The sequence below is a fragment of the Rutilus rutilus genome (genome assembly GCF_951802725.1).
Source record: "Rutilus rutilus genome assembly, chromosome: 21".
In the NCBI taxonomy this organism is placed as follows: Eukaryota; Metazoa; Chordata; class Actinopteri; order Cypriniformes; family Leuciscidae; genus Rutilus; species Rutilus rutilus.
This window is the reverse complement of record NC_140226.1, coordinates 30,732,403-30,751,872: the sequence shown is the minus strand read 5'-3', so window position 1 is coordinate 30,751,872 and position 19,470 is coordinate 30,732,403. Positions and strand designations below refer to the sequence as shown.

Below are 19,470 nucleotides of genomic sequence, written 5' to 3'. Positions count from 1 at the left end.
TGATGGTGAATTTGCAGTTACTGATAAACATGTACATCACAGTAGGGTTTTTGTATGAGTCAGAGGTGATTGTGAACACTGTGTAATACGCTGCACAGAAATACACTGCACTGTCATTCAGTCTGAGGCTGTTGATTTTCAGGGTCACATTATTTCTTCCATCTCCACTCAGTTTGATCTTATCAATGGGGTCTTTAAATTCAGTCTCTTTGGCCTCTTGTTGAATATTAAGGTATCCCATGAGCCGAAGATCCATGATGCTCTGGCTTTGTTTGTACCACTGTACAATATAATAGTTTTGAATACTGTGTGAACATTTGATCTCTGCAAATTCATTTTCTTTCTTCAGGAGATCCAGAGGAGTCTGGACAACACTTTCACCAAGAATGGTCACTGTTGAAAGATATATTAATGCATAAACTTTGCAAAAAGTCAATTCAGTGCTAATTCAATGGTACAGTGTATTAACAAATCAATATTAGATGACAAATGATTACCTGCAAGACACAGAAAAAAAACATAGACACAAGGAACATGACTCATGTCGGCTCTCTCTGCTGATTGACTCAAGTATGAGTTTAAATGCAGGAGATACAGGAAATGATGTCACAGTGTGGCAGCTATCAGTACATTCTCAACCCATGAAGAAACTCCACTTTTTTTATCAGTGTTACATATTTCTGTTTTAACCAATTTAAGAGCAAAATATTTGTCAGCATCTGTAAAAAATTGTGTTGATTAAATGTTATTTTATTGTTTTGATATGTTTGGCATGATTTCATGTCTGGCCTCATCAAACAATATGTGAATTCATTATATGACTTGTTTAAGTTTTCCTATTAATATTCAGACCACATGACTGTACCAGATGGTGTGCATCTCATGTCAGCGGATATTATCAGCCGATCTCATGGTAAGCATGAAAGCTCCGGTTTCCGCTCATTGTAATGTCATGTTATTAATACAGCAGGGTTTTTGCAGAGAAGGAAGGGAACCCACAGCACTGTGTGTACTAGCAGCGCAGAAGTACACTGCACTGTCCTCAGGCGAAAGACTCTGTAGTTTTAAAACGCTGTTTTTATTTGCATTGCCTTCCAGATTTATTTTCTTTTGGAATTTATCCTCAACTGTTTCACTTGTACCCACAAGATATCCAAGCAACTCCAAACTTCCACCACGTGTTTGTTTGTACCAGAGCATGACATTGTAAGATGAACTGTGAGAACAGTGGAGCTCTTCTGATTGTCCAGGAAATTTGATCAGATCAGTTTGAGTCTGATGGACATCTTGGCTATTGGAAACATCTGTTTAAAAAAAAAGTGTAATATATATATAAAACATAATGCAGTTCTGTTTATTAATTTAGCCTCTTGATTTATTGAATAATAACTGATTTATATCATGTATTCTAATAATTAATAGTGATACCATAACTTCACAAACAATGTGAAGGATGTGAATAATCAAATAGTTTGTACCTGAGAGACAGATGAGAAAAGCAACGCTGACAAGAGTCCTGAACATGTTCAGAAAAGAGATGCGTGTGTGTGTGTATAAGGTGACAAACCTTCACCATCACCTTCCTCTCACTACCTTAGAGAGAACACAAACTCGTTTTGAGTGTAATAGTAGGTTAAGTTAGTACGAGAAAGGTTGTGTTCCCAGGAGTCATGGTTAACACCACCTCCTGCTGTCCGTGTGTCAAATTTCAGCTTTGCTACATATCCTAAAGCTGGATTTCTAAAGGAATTGTTTAAAATTCTCTTTTCTATTACTCACCCACATCGCATGGCGTTCCAAGTCTGTAAACGCATGTTCCTGCTGCCATATAAAAGCACTAGTTAGGGGGGAAAATGTCTTCTGAAGCCAAAACAGCATAGCTTTGAGTAAGGAAAAAACTGAAACGTTTTTATTCACTGATAGTTTTCCTTTTCTATCGTAGCTCTTAATTCTTATTTGAACTTGTGCATATTTGAAATTTATGACTTGTTGCACCAGAATTGATGGCAATGATGTCAAATGGCTTTGGTTCTCATGTGTCTCGTATTTGATAATGGTGTGCCAAGTTTGAAAAGTGTTAACAGGTATACCATAGCAATATTGTGATGATTTGTGAAATTAATGAATGACGTAGTGTCAATGTGCAGTCCGTAAAAGTTGATCCTGGAACAACATTCCAATCAACCAATCAGATTTGAGGGATTCATGTAAATTTTAGGTTTACCTTATAGGTTAAAGGCTTCTACGTGATTCTTGTTCTCCTAAAATTACCCTCTGATTTTGCCAAGTTAGACATTCCTGGATCAACATATTTTGTTGATCCTGGAACAACATTCCTGACTGAAAATTTAGTCCCAACCCTATCCCTACCCCTAAAACTATCCCTACCCATAACTTATCCCTAAAATCAGAGGGAAATGATAGGTGCATAACACTGATGTAGAAGCACCTGACACTAGTTTAGGTAGTAAGCCTAAACTTGACATAAACTGTAAACGTTTCCCTCAAATCTGATTGGTTGATTTCAGTGTTGTTCCAGGATCAACAAAGATGTTGATCCAGGAACATGTTGCACTTGGTCAAATCACAGGTCACATCTATTGTTGATCCTAGAACAACATTCCTGTCCAAAAACATAACCCTAACCCCATCCATACCCCTAAGCCTAACCCTACCCATTTCATCTTAAAATCAGAGGGAAATGATAGGATGAATAAGAATGCTGTGGAAGCCCCTAACCCTTGTTGTAAGCCTAAACTTGACATTAACTAAAAAACTATCCCCTATCCCTCTGATCCATCCATCTTCTTCCTCTTATCCGGGGCTGGGTCGCAGGGACAGCAGTCTAAGCAAAGATGCCCAGACCTCCCTCTCCCTAGACACTTTCTCCAGCTCTTCTGGGGAGACACCGAGGCGTTCCCAGGCCAGCCGGGAGACATAGTCCATTCCCGGGAAGGCGTCCAGGAGGCATCCGGAACAGATGCCCGAGCCACCTCAGCTGACCCCTCTCGATGTGGAGGAGCAGCGGCTCTACTCTGAGCTCCTCCCGAGTGACAGAGCTTCTCACCCTGTCTCTAAGGGATCGCCCAGCCACCCTGCGGAGAAAGCTCATTTCGGCCGCCTGTATCCGGGATCTTGTCCTTTCGGTCATGACCCACAGCTCATGACCATAGGTGAGAGTAGGAACGTAGATTGACCGGTAAATCGAGAGCTTCGCCTTGCGGCTCAGCTCTTTCTTCGCCACGACAGACCGGTACATCGACCGCATTACTGCAGAAGCTGCACCGATCCGTCTGTCAATCTCCCGTTGCATCCTTCCCTCACTCGTGAACAAGACCCCAAGATACTTGAACTCCTCCACTTGAGGCAGGAACTCTCCACCAACCTGAAGTGGGCAAGTCACCCTTTTCCGACTGAGAACCATGGCCTCGGATTTGGAGGCGCTGATTCTCATCCCAGCCGCTTCACACTCTGCTGCAAACCGTCCCAGTGCATGCTGAAGGTCCTGAAGGGGCCAGCACGACAACATCATCCGCAAAGAGCAGAGACGAAATCGTGTGGTCCCCAAACCTGACACCCTCCTGTCTGCGCCTAGATATTCTGTCCATCCCTCTGATCTGATTGGTTTATTGGGATGTTGCTCTAGGATCAACAAGGATGTTGATCCAGGAACATGTTCTACTTGGTGAAATCACATTCACCAAAATCACAACAACCTGGGAGGCATGTTGAAAAGAAAATGTATTGAGATTTTGCTATTAATTTGGTTAGTTTTGACACAGAATGAGTAAAAAAAAAAGAAATTGCTGAAAAATATTTAAACTTAAATGGTTGATGTCATACAAAAACACATTAGGATCTTAATCCTTCTATAAGGCTGTATTGTGATGTTGTGCACGAGTGCCACCTGTCTGTGTGATCTTCTATATCACTTCTCGTGACAGTTTTTGTACATCTGTGAAGTGATTCTGCTGCACTGTGTTCACTCACGGCACACAAATACAGCGCACTGTCATGAGTCTCCAGATTGATCACACTAAGAAAACCCTTCTCTGCAGATTTATAATTGACTGAATATTTTTCCTTGTTGAGCTTTCCAAATTCCACCGTGCCAAAGCTTGTTGTATACACGATGAGCTCCATAGTCTTTCCTTGATGCTGAATGAACCAGTACATTCTGTCGTAAGAAACACCTTTTGTGTGACTGCAAGTCAGAGTGGCATTTTCCTTAAGAGGTAACATTATGTTTGGAGACTGTGTAATATCATTTACATCAGCAAAACCTGGCAAAAAAAAGAGAGAGAAGGATGCAATAAAATCTGTACGTACAATTCAGATATGATTTCAATGCTCATTTATCATTGAGAAATGTGAGATACCTGAGCTCCAATGAAGGGATATTATCAGAAATACTACAGCTGGATTCATCCCGCCACTTGGTTTCAAAACAAAGTTTTGCCAAACTTGAAGCAGGAATATACGTTGGTTTTTTTTCTGATCTGCCAACACAATATGTGACCGCTCTCATTTGCTGTCACTAAACAGAAGAGGTGTGAGCACTGTCTCTCATGTGTCGTTACATCATACGATTTACTCACCCTTACTCACCCTCATATCATTCCAAACCTGTATGACATTCTGTCTTCTACTGAATCCAAAATAATTAATGTTTATTTATCAAGCAAATGCCATCCATTTTCCCTAAATGTACATCCCAAATAATACAAATGCACTAAATAATGATGTTTTGATTGCTGTGCTAAAGTGATCAGTGTTCTGCATTTTAAGTTGTGTTTGAGCAATGCAGTAATATTTCAAAGCTTTTAGTGCAACATAATTTGCACATAAATTAATCAAGAGCTCCTCCAAGTGATTACAATAACTACTACATCTTGACAGCTGGATTGCTTGCTACCGTACTTTACTTATTTACATACCTATCTATTTACTTGCTTGCTTACTCAGAATATCAGATTATAACTGGACACCCCCGAATTAAACAAGCATATAATATGACAAACATAAAGAGGTCAAATTATGTGACAACAATTTAGCATACTACTGTTTGAAATGATTATTGCAAAATGTTTACTATTTCACATATTGTTCTCTGATGCAGTATGCCAGTCTCTCATTCTGAAAATTATATTTGATAGAATACTACCATATGTTCAACCTGCTGTTTTTTGCTTATTGAAGATTATATTTACTCAACCACAGATTCAGGTGTAAAGTGATGGTGAATTTGCAGTTACTGATAAACTTGTACATCACAGGAAGGTTTTTGTATGAGTCCGAGGTGATTGTGAACACTGTGTAATACGCTGCACAGAAATACACTGCACTGTCATTCAGTCTGAGGCTGTTGATTTTCAGGGTCACATTATTTCTTCCATCTCCACTCAGTTTGATCTTATCAATGGGGTCTTTAAATTCAGTCTCTTTGGCCTCTTGTTGAATATTAAGGTATCCCATGAGCCGAAGGTCCATGATGCTCTGGCTTTGTTTGTACCACTGTATGACATTATAGTTTGGTACTTTGTGTGAACATTTGATCTCTGCAAATTCATTTTCTTTCTTCAGGAGATCCAGAGGAGTCTGGACAACACTTTCACCAAGAATGGTCACTGTTGAAATATATATTAATGCATAAACTTTGTAAAAAGTCAATTCAGTGCTAATTCAATGGTACTTTGTATTAACAAAACAATATTAGATGACGATATTAAATGATTACCTGCAAGACGCAGAAAAAAAACATAGACACAGTGAGCATTACTCATGTCGTCTCTCTCTGCTGATTGACTCAAGTATGAGTTTAAATGCAGGAGATACAGGAAATGATGTCACAGTGTGGCAGCTATCAGTACATTCTCAACCCATGAAGAAACTCCACATTTTTTATCAGTTTTACATATTTCTGTTTTAATCGATTTAAGAGCATAATATTTGTCAGCATCTGTAAAAAATTGTGTTGATTAAATTTTATTTTACTGTTTTGATATGTTTGGCATGATTTCATGTCTGGACTCATCAAACAAGATGTGAATTCATTATATGACCCATTTAAGTTTTCCTATTGATATTCAGACCACATGACTGTACCAGCTTGTGTGCATCTCATGTCAGCGGATATTATCAGCCGATCTCTTGAGCAGGTGCAGAAACCCTGCAGTGGTTCATAGTTCTGCTGCTTTCAGAGCTTTTTGTATTGTGTCATGACTGCACATCACACCGTGTAAACTAGCAGCACAGAAATACATTGCACTGTCATTGAGAGCAAGAGCTTCGATTTTTAAGGATCCATTCTTGGTTCCATCACCATTTAAACTGATTTTTCCCTTAAAATTATCCTCTGGAAAATAATTTTTATTCCAGATATATCCCAGTAATGTAAATTCATGTCCATGTGTTTGTTTGTACCAGAGGATAATAGTGTATGATGTGATGTTGTGTGTGCAGACAAGTTCTGCAGAATCTCTCTCGGTTTTAATTAGATTCGAGGGACTTTGTTGAACACTGCCATTGACAACAGAACCTGTGAAAAGAAATGATAAATGATGTAAGAGCACACTGCATTACATAACAACTCCCTTTAAACTCATTTTTTATATGATAAAATATTTACCTGTAAGCCAAAGTAGCGAGACAAGGAGAACTCTGATCATGTTGATATAGACTGGAGAAATATTCTAAGTGAAAAAATATCAAGTTTGGTTTGATATAATTCCTCATCCCCGTTTAGCGTTGCAAAATGATCATGCCTTTATTCTAGTATGGACCCTCGGCGCCTCCTATCCACAGCTTTTGTGATTACAACAATTTCCTGCCATGCATTTAGACTGAAAGAAGTGTAAAAATGAAAATGTTAAAATGTTTGTTTGCATGTTTCTGAATCAATACCTGAATCAGATTTTTACAAGAACAAAGAAACAATTACCATGATGAACTGAAAAATTAGAATGAAAAAAAAGGTTTCAAATGTATTTATACGTTGTGTTGTTGTTGTGTGTCATGTGCTCCATATTCTCTCCTTGGCATTATGAGGAAGTGCATGCTGATGTAGGCAGACTTTAATAGATTTGCACCCTTGTCATAGAAGAGTAAAATCTTTGTCATAGTTGGTTAAACTATGAAATATAACACTGTGTTATACATATAGAGTTTTGTGCTGGTTTTGGCACAATTATTTTACCCCATTATTATTAAAGATAATTAAAGAAAAGGAGACTTGTTAAATGATCAGCCTGATAGTTGAATAAAGAAATGTCTATGATATATAATACATAATAGGGGAGAGCGGGTGAGTTGAGCCAGTGTTTACTTTATTTACATACATTTTAGAATGGGTTGCATCACTGGGAATAATCACTTTGGATCTAAAATAAACTGTTTTAAAAATATGGATTCATGGATGTAAATTGTGCCAATTATTATGTTAAAGTAAACCTTAAAATCTGTAGTCAGTTAATGTCGTAGCAGGCCTGGTCTGCCAATCATGTTACATGTCCATCATTGAAGCAAGAATATCAGAGAACTCCATCACATTGTGTCTATTAAAGGCAGTGGCTGTTCTTCACCCTAATACTCATTAACCTATCACATCCTACAACAGATATGGTCTTTTTTCTTATTATTTATCCATTTATCCATAAGTGAACCTCAAGGAACATATTACAGAGGTTTCTACAGAGTTCAAATGGTAATGCATAACAGGAAGAAACCTTTAAATGTCTAGACAAAAATGATTTTATAGGAATTATGGGGAATACGTTACTTCTGTGTTCATAACTTGTACTAAATCAAACCCCACAGGTCCAGGTGCAGATTGTCAGTGAATTTGCACCCACTGATAAGCTGACGCTTTAGTATCACAGGTTTTTGTATGAGTCAGAGGTGATTGTGAACACTGTGTAATACGCTGCACAGAAATACACTGCACTGTCATTCAGTCTGAGGCTGTTGATAGTCAAAGTGCCATTATTTCTTCCATCTCCACTCAATGTGATCTTGTCTTTAAATTCAGACTCTGGGTAATCAGAATTAAGATTAAGGTATCCCATGAATTTAAAGCCCATGTCCTTTTTGTACCAAAGAATACGGTCATAATTCAATATATTGTGTGCACATATGATCACAGCAGATTCATCTGGGCTCTTGATGAAGTCACCAGGAGACTGGAGAACAGTTTCACCAAGACAGACGGCTGTAATCGAGAGAAAATACATCTATGTTATCAGTGTAAAACAAGTTCAAATTATTACAATTAATAACTAAAAAGGTTCCATTACGGTTACCTGTGAGGCACACTAGAGAAACACAAACACTTGGAAGAATACTAGTCATCTTTGCTTTATGCTTTTGGGGACAATGCTGTGCAACAAATGCAGGAAGACACTTCTAATAGGAAATGATGTCATCTCAGTGGGCACTGACAACAAGCTAGTGAGGTATATAGTAGAAATTCCATTTAAGGGGAAAGTAGGACAATTAACATATTGTTTAACATTAACAGTTTCTTTTTTTATTATGCACGCCTTAATAATTCGTACAATTTACAGTTCTTGTAAAACATGCACATTTTTCAATGATGTTCTGATTTAGTATTAACAGAAAAATGGCTCCCTCTGTCTTTCAGGAATGCTGAGTTTAAAGCTTGTGTCAGGGTTGCCCTAAAAACTAGCCCAGTGGCCTATCGAAAATAGCCCAAAAGTAACCTAATGACCATATACCAAATATAAAAAACTCAAAATATGTCATTACCATACCTAAAATACATATTTTACTGTCACTGCAATGCAAATTGAAAACCGCTATATCGTAGTGATCATAAACACAGTTCAAATGATTCACAAAACTTCATAGCACAGTTTTATCAATATAAAATATCACATTTCAGTCAAATTTAATGCAATATGTCAAACCTTTAACCCCTGGGGGAAAATCAACTGTTTTCAAGTAGCTTCTGGGATGCCGTGATCTTGGCAACCCTGGCTTGTGTATCAACTTAATTGTCTGTATGAGGTCAACATGTGGTGGGCCTTGTTCTACTCACACTTGGATTTACTCAAACATTCTTAGAAATAAGACATCTCATCTCATCTCAACTCAATGTTGGCAGCAAATCAAACCCTGAGCCTTTAGCAGGTGATGCAGAGCTGTGGTGAGTCCTGTTAGAGTAACAGGTAACAGCTTTTTGTATTAAGATTTGACTGTGTATATCACTGTGTCATACGCTGCACAGAAATACACTGCACTGTCATTCAGCGTGAGGTTCTTGATGGTCAGAGTGCCATTATTTCTTCCATCTCCATCCAGATTGATCTTGTTTCCGAATCCAGGCTCTTTATTCTCTTTGTCAAAATTAAGGTATCCCATCAGCGTGAGGCCTGACGTGTCTCGACTCTGTTTGTACCACAGCATTCGGTTGTAGTCTTGTATATTGTGAGAACATGTGAAAACAGCCGATACATCCTGGCTCTTCATGAGGTCATCGGGACTCTGGAGAACCATTTTTGCATGATTTCCCGCTGTGCATGGAGAGAGATGATACAGTTTGCAGTGAGAAGTAATGTTTGAAATAAAATTAAATAAATTACATTTACATGCACGTTTATCACTATTTGCACAACATCATATTTTTACTGTTACCTGTTAGCCACAATAGACATACAGATATGCAAAGTAAAAAGTTCATCATGTCGGCTCTTTCTACTGAGTTCTTCTGCTATGAAGTAAAGGCACACGAGGGAGGAAGTGATGTCAGCTATAGGCCGCACACACAGATGTTTTCCTGTCATAGATAAGTCCACTTTATCCTGTCTAAAATTCCTCTAACATTGTTGCACTTCATCATAGTTCAATCCATCATAAAAACTTAACAGCAATTAATACTGTCACAAACTAAAACCCTTTAGAAATTTTTTTAAACAACATATTTGCTTTAAGACTAAACCTATTGTGCTGAGAAGTGGCACTGAATCAGAATCCAAAGGTGTGGGGAGGAACATAGATATGCATTTCCCAGAAACAAGCCGTTTAAAAGACAGGGTTTTTGTATGAGTCAGAGGTGATTGTGAACACTGTGTAATACGCTGCACAGAAATACACTGCACTGTCATTCAGTCTGAGGCTGTTGATAGTCAAAGTGCCATTTGTCTCTCCATCTCCCTCCAATTTGATCTTGTTTGTGAATTCAGGCTCTTTAGTCTCATCCGTAAAATAAAGGTATCCCATCAACTTGAGGCCTGCCGTGTCCTGACTTTGTTTGTACCATAATATCCGTTCATAGTTCGGTATATTATAAGCACATATGATCACAGCAGATTCATCTTGTTTCTTGATGAGGTTAGCTGGCATCTGATCGACAGATTTACCAAGACATGCAGCTGTGGAGAAACAAACAACAACAGTTGTGTACAGTAATGTTTAGACTAAAACAATCTGTATGATATTGAAGTAAATTATCAAGTGCATATTTGTTTATTTTTACCTGTAAGTATCATTAGAGATAGAGATATGCTGTCAAACATGTCCATCATGGTTTCTTTCACTAAGTGTTTCTGCTGTGAATCAAAGGCACATGCAGGAGGAAGTGATGTCAGCTATACCAGTTCCTAACCGGTGTAACCTGAGAGAAATAAAGGGATAAAATGGGGAAGATAAGATACAAACTACACAGAATGAGTTGAACTGTTAGAGAAGGGGGACAGTAATGAAGCTCATGGTCAGTCATTAAAATCTCTCTTTTAAGCATCACCATGTGCAAACAGAGACATTTATTTTGCAATGTGAGTAGACTGAAAATTACCAAAAGAACCACACTGCCCCCTGTTGATCAGTATTCATCTCTTATTTTAATGCACCTGTTTTTGTACAACTCTGCCCAGAGTTTTATTCACTGTGTATTCACTCACTGAACAGAAATATATGGCTCTGTCATCCGGCTCCAAATTCTTCACAGTCAGAGATCCACTCTCAGGAACTGTTTTATTGGCCATAAATTTATTTTTCTCAGACTTTTCATATTCTGGACTGGTGTAAGAGGTTGTGAACGCTACGAGTCTCATAGTCTCTCCTGGACGCTGTCGGTACCAGTACATCAGTCTGTAGGTTGAACCCTTATTGTGTTTGCAGTTGATTTGGGCTGAACTCCCTTTTAGTCCATGAAGAATTGTAGGCTCTTGAACAACATCATCCCCACCCATAGTGCCTGTGGAAAAAATATAATTGAATTGGTAAGAATATAAGGTTATTGTTTCAGTTGCTATGGAGATAATTTTAAAAAGCTTTTGGTACCTTGGCTCCAGTACAGTAAGAGAATCAATGAAATAATGTTCCTAGTCATGTTGGGTTTTGGTAGGGTGAGAGTGAGTCCCCTGCAGCCTTTCAATAGATACGAACTCTAGCTGTTGTTGTACAGGATATGACATCATAAGTCATAACACTACATGGGGAAAAGTTGTATAAACGTGAAATATGAACATATGAACAGTTAAGTGTAAACACCAGCCCGCAGCTGATTTGCTGAGTGTATACTCTTAATTTTTATTTCATTAGCCTACCTCTCGCAGGAGTCTCTTATAGCTTTAACACGGTAGCCAAGAAACTACAACACTAGTTAATGGTGCCATAGGTGGCTTGTTGTGTATTGGTGGTCCACAAATTTTGGATTTCGCTCGGCCATTAGTCTGTGTATGATGCCAATATGTTAAATTTAACTGCGAAAGAGATGGCTTCAACTGTCATAATTAGGGATGCATTGATATGAACATTTTGGCCAATACCGATAATAACCGTTAATACTTTATATGTGAAAGCCGATATATATTGGCAGATAAATCTAAATCGAAATATTTATATGATTTTGAGAGACTGATAAAAAAAAAAGAGTCTCACCATTAAAGCCATGTCGCAAGCACAGAATTATGTTTTCATTATAATTTTATGTAGCCTAAATGACTTGCACTGCACATGTAGCACTTAATTATTCTTTCGAAGTGATTCCAATCATATTTCAAGCAATTCAAAACCATCATGGTGACCAGTGCACATCTGAAGTGTCATAATAAGGAAATAATACATTATATATGGGCTTTAATATATCGGCCAAATTTTCTTAATGGGCTGATAACAATAACATTCAAAATGAACAAATACCATATATCGTCCGATACCGGTGTGGTGGCCGATATATTGTACATCCCTAGTATTATTCAATGTATGCCACTTTCAAAGGTCCATAAAAAAAATTATTATGGCAAAACATTTTTTAAACTTTTTTGATTTTGTTAGAAATGTATCTCTAGTATGAAGCTTTAATAATAACAACGAGAAACTGTACTGTGAAATGGGCTGATGGTGCAACAGGCTGCTCAGAGTAGCTATTCTCCCATTTGCCAAGTTCAAGGGTTCATAAGAAAGATTGATGCATTAAAAACTGTCAGAAATGTAGATTTTTTTTTTTTAATATCCTGATTATAAAGCCCTAATGTTTGCTTTAATCCACCTTCTATTGAGTCAAAGAAACCATGTGTGAAATGGGCTCATGACGCAATCCGCTTGTTAAGATCCTGTCCCAAATGGCACACTTCATTTGCACTTGCGGTTTTGTGGACTTACAATGACCGCCACGTACGCATGATCGTGAACTCCACGAGACCATAGGGCAGTGTTTCCAACCCTGTTCCTGGAGGCACACCAACACTACACATTCTCAAACTCTTATCAAACACATCTGATTCAACTCATCAGCTCATTAGCAGAGACTCCAAGACCAGACAAATATAGGTCAGATAAGTGAGACATCCAAAATGTGTACTGTTGGTGTGCCTCCAGGAACAGGGTTGGGAAACACTGCTGTATGTTTTAGGTGCTCGTGAGCGCCCCCTTGCGGTCGCACCCTTAAATGTAGAGGAGAAATGCTGACTCTCCTCATTCTAAAGCAACCACTCACAGAATCAATATAATGATAGTCATGATCATATTTATGTCTGGCTGGGTTGATCCGTGCTGCTAAAGCATCTGCTGTCATTATTGGTCCTGAAAGCCCTCATGTCCAGGTGCAGAGTGATAGTGACTGTTGTTACAACCACTGATAAGCTGACGCTTTGGTATCACAGGTTTTTGTATGAGTCAGAGGCGATTGTGAACACTGTGTAATACGCTGCACAGAAATACACTGCACTGTCATTCAGTCTGAGGTTCTTGATAGTCAAAGTGCCATTATTTCTTCCATCTCCTTTCATTTTGACCTTGTTTTCAAATTCAGACTCTGGGTTGTCGTTTTCATATAAAAGATATCCAATGTATATAAAGTCCTGTGTGCTTTGGCTCTGTTTGTACCAAAGAATACGATCATAGCTTGATATTTTGTGTGCACATATGATCACAGCAGATTCATCTGGGTTCTTGATGAAGTCACCAGGAGACTGGAGAACAGTTTCACCAAGACAGACGACTGTAATGAGAAAATACATAAAGTAAAGCCTGTGTTAGACTGTAGCAGCAGAAACATTAAAGTTAACTAAAAATATTCCATTAGATCGGATCACCTGTGAGGCATAGAGAAACAGTGAGAAGAACGCTAGTCATGTTTGCTTCATGCGCTTGGAGAGAATTCTTCAGATTAAATGCAGGAGTGCACTTGTAGGAAGTGATGTCATTTCTGGCACACTGACAAGCATAGATGTATACATACATATCTATGCTGACAAGTACAATAAATAAGTGGCATAGTGGACATTCTAAAAAGAAATTTAAAGATGAATAAGTTTAACATTGATGGCTTGTTCTGATTTAAGACAGGACTTCCTCAACTCCTCAGATGGCAAGGCAAGGCAAGGCAAGTTTATTTATATAGCACATTTCATAGACAATGGCAATTCAAAGTGCTTTACATAGAAGAAATTAAAATAATAAAAGAAATAAGAATAATTAAAACAGTTTAGAAGAAAAAAAAGTCTTTTTTTGTGACAAAAAATGTCACAAAAAATGTCAGATGTTCGTTAAATGTTCATTAAAAATGTCTGTGCTCTATACATGTGTTCAGCTTGTCTCGGGTGTCTGTTAAGAGGAAAAGACTCCTGCAAAATTCATTGAACTGTTTAAACTTTGCTGTTTAGCTAAATTATTATTAAATTAGATTATTTATTTATTTTAAAAAATAAAAATAAAAAAATATTAGATTTAGATTAGATTAGATTTATACTGTAAGTCTTAGATTTTCTAAGTAGAAAACTACAGTGACCAAGAATAAAAGCTGACAAGAAGATGTCACCATGCAGCAAAAAAAGCTAAATGTAATTGTTTCTGCTGTTGCAGTCTTCATGTGATTCATGTGAGTCAGTCATAGAGTCTGGATGAACAAGCTGCACATTTGTGGAAACACATCGCCCTCTGTTGATCACTGTTACTGTAATTATTTATGGCAGCTGTTTTTGTTTAAATCTTGGCCAAGTTGACTGCACTCATATCATATGTGTGTCCACTCGATTGAAATATCACCCCTTTTTCCCCCTCATGGTGCCGGACCTGATGCTTGAGCAAAATTCTCAATTTAAGAACTGACTGCATGATACTGGATGTTACAGTGGAATTTAAAGGGATACTCCACTTTAAAATGAAAATTCTGTCATCATATACTCACCCTCATGTTGTTTCAAACCTGTTTGAATTTCTTTCTTCTGCTGAACAGAAAGGAAGATATTTAGAAGAATGTCAGTAACCAGACAGTTTCTGGTCTCATTGACTTCCATAGTAGGAAAAAAATATACTATGGAAGTCAATGAGACCAGAAACTGTCTGGTTACTGCTATTCTTCTAAATATCTTTCTTTCTGTTCAGCAGAAGAAAGAAATTCATAAAGGATTGAAACAACATGAGGGTGAGTATATGATGACAGAATTTTCATTTTAAAGTGGAGTATCCCTTTAAATCCGAATTGCAGTAATTCAGTTTTCCCTCAATAAACTCATAATAACTGCTTATTGATGGTAAGGTACAGTAGTTGTTGTAATGGTTAAGTTTAGGTAGGATTAATGGAAGTAGAATATGGTCATGCAGAATTAATATGTGCTTTATAAATACTAATAAACAGTCAATATGCTAGTTATATGCATGCTATTAAGCAACTAGTTAGTAAATTGTGTTCCCGAATCTAAAATGTTACAGATTCAATTTATATTATTCGCTTATTATATGATTCTTCTAACATTGTTGCACTTCATTATTTTGTTCATCATCAAAAAATAAGAAAACATAGCTTTTACAAACTAAAGACCTTTAGGGTTTTTTTTTTTTTTTTTTTTTTTGTAAAATATTTGCTACTGTTTGCCAGACCTACTGTATGTGTTCATTACTCAAACCCCACAGGTGTGGAGAGAAACGGCTGTCAATAAATACACTTATCACAGAAACAAGCTGTTTATGAGATAAGGTTTTTGTATGAGTCAGAGGTGATTGTGAACACTGTGTGTAATACGCTGCACAGAAATACACTGCGCTGTCATTCAGTCTGAGGTTCTCGATAGTCAAAGTGCCATTTTTCTTGGCATCTCCATCCAGTTTGATCTTTTCAAATTCAGGCTCTTTATTCTCACTATAATAAAGGTATCCCATCAACTTGAGGCCTGCCGTGTCCTGACTTTGTTTGTACCATAATATTTGGTCATAGCTCGGTATATTGTGAGCACATATGATCACAGCAGATTGATCTTGTTTCTTGATGAGGTTAGTTGGCGTCTGCTTGACAGATTTACCAAGACATGCAGCTGTGGAGAAAAACAAAAAAACTGTAAATAACCGTGTAAATCAATGAAAAACAGTGTACAGTGATGTTTAGGGTAAAAGATCTGTACAATGACTTTGTACAGTGCACTTTTGTTATTACCTGTAAACATCATTATAGATACAGAAACGCTGAGGAACGTGTTCATCATGGCTTCTTTCACCAAGTGCTTCTGCCTGAGGAAGTGATGTCTGCTGTACTTCAACCGTTCTCAGCTGATGGGTCATGACACAAAAATCAGTCACAGGTCTTTTCTGATAATGTGGCAGACATCTGGAATATTCAACCAATTATATTGGTTGTCTCAGACTGCCACCTGTTGACTAACACTGTCATTAATCTTTCATATACAGACTGTTTGTGTACAGGTCTCAGCAGCCTTTCACACACTGTGTTCACTCACTGAACAGAAATATATGGCACTGTCTTCTGGCTCGAGATCTCTGTAAGAACTGATTTTCCTGCTAAAACAAAACTCACCCTGCAATAATGCCATAAAATGCACCCTGGACAGCATGATAACAAAGACAGAGCACAGAACCTTGTCCTGCCCAAACTTATCTCATTTGTCCCCTTGTTTGACTTCAACTCATCCCCCCACTCCCTCCTCAAGGCACTGAAAGTTCATTGAGAATGTCCATTTAACACATATGGTGTATCTTGTGAATATGTTGTTTTTCCTTTTCATGTTTGGTGTCATTTTAAAGGGCACCGTGCGATTGGTAAAATGGTCTTAATTTCATTGCAGTCATTGGTTTAATGAGAAAGATTGAGAACTTAGGATAATCCTGTATCTCTCTGGCTGATAGCTCTTTACGATATCCCAAGAAACCAGGTGCTACCCCCCTCGGGTACATGGATTGGCCCAAACAACTCTAAACAACATTTGTTTAACCCCTGTTGTTCTGGTCTGGTATTTAAGGTGAGGGGACAGAGCAATCTTTGGGAATCTTTTACCAAGAGAATCTCCCACACAGTAATGCATGTCAGTATTTTCCTGTTGGAAAGCCCTGACACATTACTGTGTGTCTCTGTCAGGAAAACATTACTTACTTTTAGAGGCATCTTTGAGCAAATGATGTCATATATTTTTTGAATTGGCTTTTAATCATTTACTTCTGTAATTGGCATGATATATTTTTACCTGACAAATAAATGTTACATCTTGATTTATTCTGCATTCTTCTGAAATCATTATTTCCAGTAGATTAATGTGTAGTCGGGTGTTTCCGCAAAACTTTGTCCAGAATAGATCAAACTGGAGGCACTTTGAATGGACCATGGGGCACATCTTAGAAAGACCTCCTGATTTCTGACTGTTCCCTGACTTAGCATGTTGTACGCTGCAAATATTATAAAAAATTACGCCTATGGGTCTGTAGTGCGCGGCTGCATAGGGTAAAATATTTGCACTGCACCCTCTGACTATTTCAGGACTGGCTAGTTTGTGAGCGTGAGCGCGCAGTCGCGACGTGACGTCTCAAAGCGACACTAGGTCCGTAATGAACGAATAATTGAAAGTATGGGATAATCAGAATAATCAAAGATCTAAATTAATTCATAATCAATATTTATGATTATTTTCTAATCAGAAATACGATCTAAATTTGATTATCGTTTGAAATTGGAGTCAGATTAAGCGTAGAGCTAAAGTAATACTAAAACTAAATTCCAATAGATTAAGTGAACTTCACTGGAGCGCTGAAAAGACATACACGCTTTAAACCTTCGCCAGGCCGTTGGATTCCGTCATTGGGCCAATGGGTGGTCCTTACAAAGTGGTGACAGTCCCTCCGTGATTCTCCAGGTTGCGAGTGTCTTTTCAGTGAAATATTGGGACTTGCAACAAGTAAGAGAAAAAAGATGTCCTTCTCTTTCTTCAGCCGTTTGGTAAGTCAATTCTCTTTTGCCTTTTAGAAGTGTTGAGGGAAAATTCAGACGCACCTCATATAGACACATTTGTAGAATGGGTCGGCATACCCAGTTAGACCGGAGACCGCAAAATCCGGTGGGGCTTGAGAATTAGATAAAACCACATATCAGGGACATGATAGCGGCAGCGTAGATGAGAAAAGATATCCCTTGCTTTAAATTTAAATACCTCCTTGTTTGCCCAAGCAACAAGCGATGAAACCTAAATTGGAATAACATCATCCAAATTTTATTCTGGTACTCAACAGAGGGTTGAAAACTAAAAACTAAATAATGTTGTTACATTTAATTATTTGTTTTGTTGCAACAACATTGCAATAATGGAAATAAGAAAATGGTCACGTTAACTTGTGAAAAAATCTTGTGATTTGATGAGCTAAAAGATAACAAGGAAAACTGTCTCACTTGAATCCTTTGTGTGTGAAATGTAAAGTTGGACAAAACAGTGTAATTAAATTAGAACATTTCAAAAGAAATGATCTGAGAAAATGATCTCAGTCCTAGAGAACAGCTGCTATGCAGAAGTCCTAGAGACTGAAATTTGGAAAAATACGCTAAATTTTAAAACTGATGCATATAATGACAATTATTGTGTTACTAAGAGGCTTGTAACCAGGCCTGATATAGTTTCAGAGGACATGCACAGCTTGTCCTTATCTTATGAGATAATTTAGACAAAGACCTATATGAAATACATCAAAGTAATCATGGTTCTTTGAAAATCTTTTAATAGTGTCAAAAAGTTCATGACTGATGTCCCATATATGGTTTAAACAACACCATTTAAGGCTCAGTCTTATAAAACATAGCTTTTAATTTGGTCTTTTAACAGACTTTACAATCACTGCATTCTTGTATGTTTTCGAGGTCTCAAAAGAGACTGACAAAAGTAACAAACCATAAAACAATCTTGGCGCCCTCCATGAGACCTGTTTGTCCAACCTTTATATCATATTCAAATAACATTCTTAAAAGAATGCAACTGATAACATCTCAGCCTAAAATAAGATAATTGTGTCCAATTCTAAATTGTAGTCACAAAAATCTTTAAGTTGAGCAATGATTTGACCAATGTTTCTCAATGCCTGCAGTCCATTGAATGTTCACAGCATCAAAGCAGCTGTAACTGGTTTCCAGTTTGGTTGTTGCTGTGTACACAATGCTCATGCCAGCACAGCTGGAGCTGCAGGGCCAATCACCTTCTAAAAGATCAGTGAGAAGATAACAAGTCAGTTTGGACAAATTACTCAGTAGAAACCCCCGAGACCAGTAAATAAAATTGGTTTGATTTATACAATTTTATAAAATATAATTTATATTATGACCAGATTGTAATATATATTATATTGTAATGGCCAAGAATGGCTTTAATCTCGTGATGATTCAGCATTGGGTTAGAAGAGAAAAGAATGTTTAATGAGAATTAAAAGAATCAGAATGTAGAAAGATGGTACGTGTATGTAGGGAACAAAAAGGAGGAACACTACTAGTGTTGGGAGGAATGAGATAATAAATGGTTAGAGAAAGTATTGGTAAGAAAGGAAACTGAAAGGAATAATGAATCAGAAAGAACTTCTTTACCTTCTATGTGTGCAAGAATCTTTAATGAGAGAAATTACAATGCCCAGTATATACCAACTAAAATGATCAACCTGATTGCCATGTCTTAAATATCCATCCAAATCCACAGGATGATTTAATTTTGATCTAACAGATCTTTAACCCAGTAACAAGGGGAGGTATAAATTTAA

At 37.5% G+C, this 19,470-nt stretch overlaps 3 long non-coding RNA genes across 3 annotated transcripts; all 3 read right to left on the bottom strand.

Annotated features, from left to right (window-relative positions):
* Positions 1–90: 90 nt before the first annotated feature.
* On the bottom strand, positions 91–1,573 carry LOC311281443. Its single transcript, XR_014625796.1, has 3 exons — positions 1,479–1,573; positions 498–1,304; positions 91–393 (listed from the first exon to the last, which is right to left on the bottom strand). It is a non-coding gene; the product is annotated as an uncharacterized lncRNA (long non-coding RNA).
* Positions 1,574–5,175: 3,602 nt separating this feature from the next.
* On the bottom strand, positions 5,176–6,811 carry LOC311280850. Its single transcript, XR_014625740.1, has 3 exons — positions 6,629–6,811; positions 5,738–6,538; positions 5,176–5,627 (listed from the first exon to the last, which is right to left on the bottom strand). It is a non-coding gene; the product is annotated as an uncharacterized lncRNA (long non-coding RNA).
* A 1,693-nt stretch (positions 6,812–8,504) lies between these two features.
* On the bottom strand, positions 8,505–10,615 carry LOC311281314. Its single transcript, XR_014625786.1, has 3 exons — positions 10,493–10,615; positions 9,652–10,388; positions 8,505–9,530 (listed from the first exon to the last, which is right to left on the bottom strand). It is a non-coding gene; the product is annotated as an uncharacterized lncRNA (long non-coding RNA).
* Between the last annotated feature and the right edge of the window lie 8,855 nt (positions 10,616–19,470).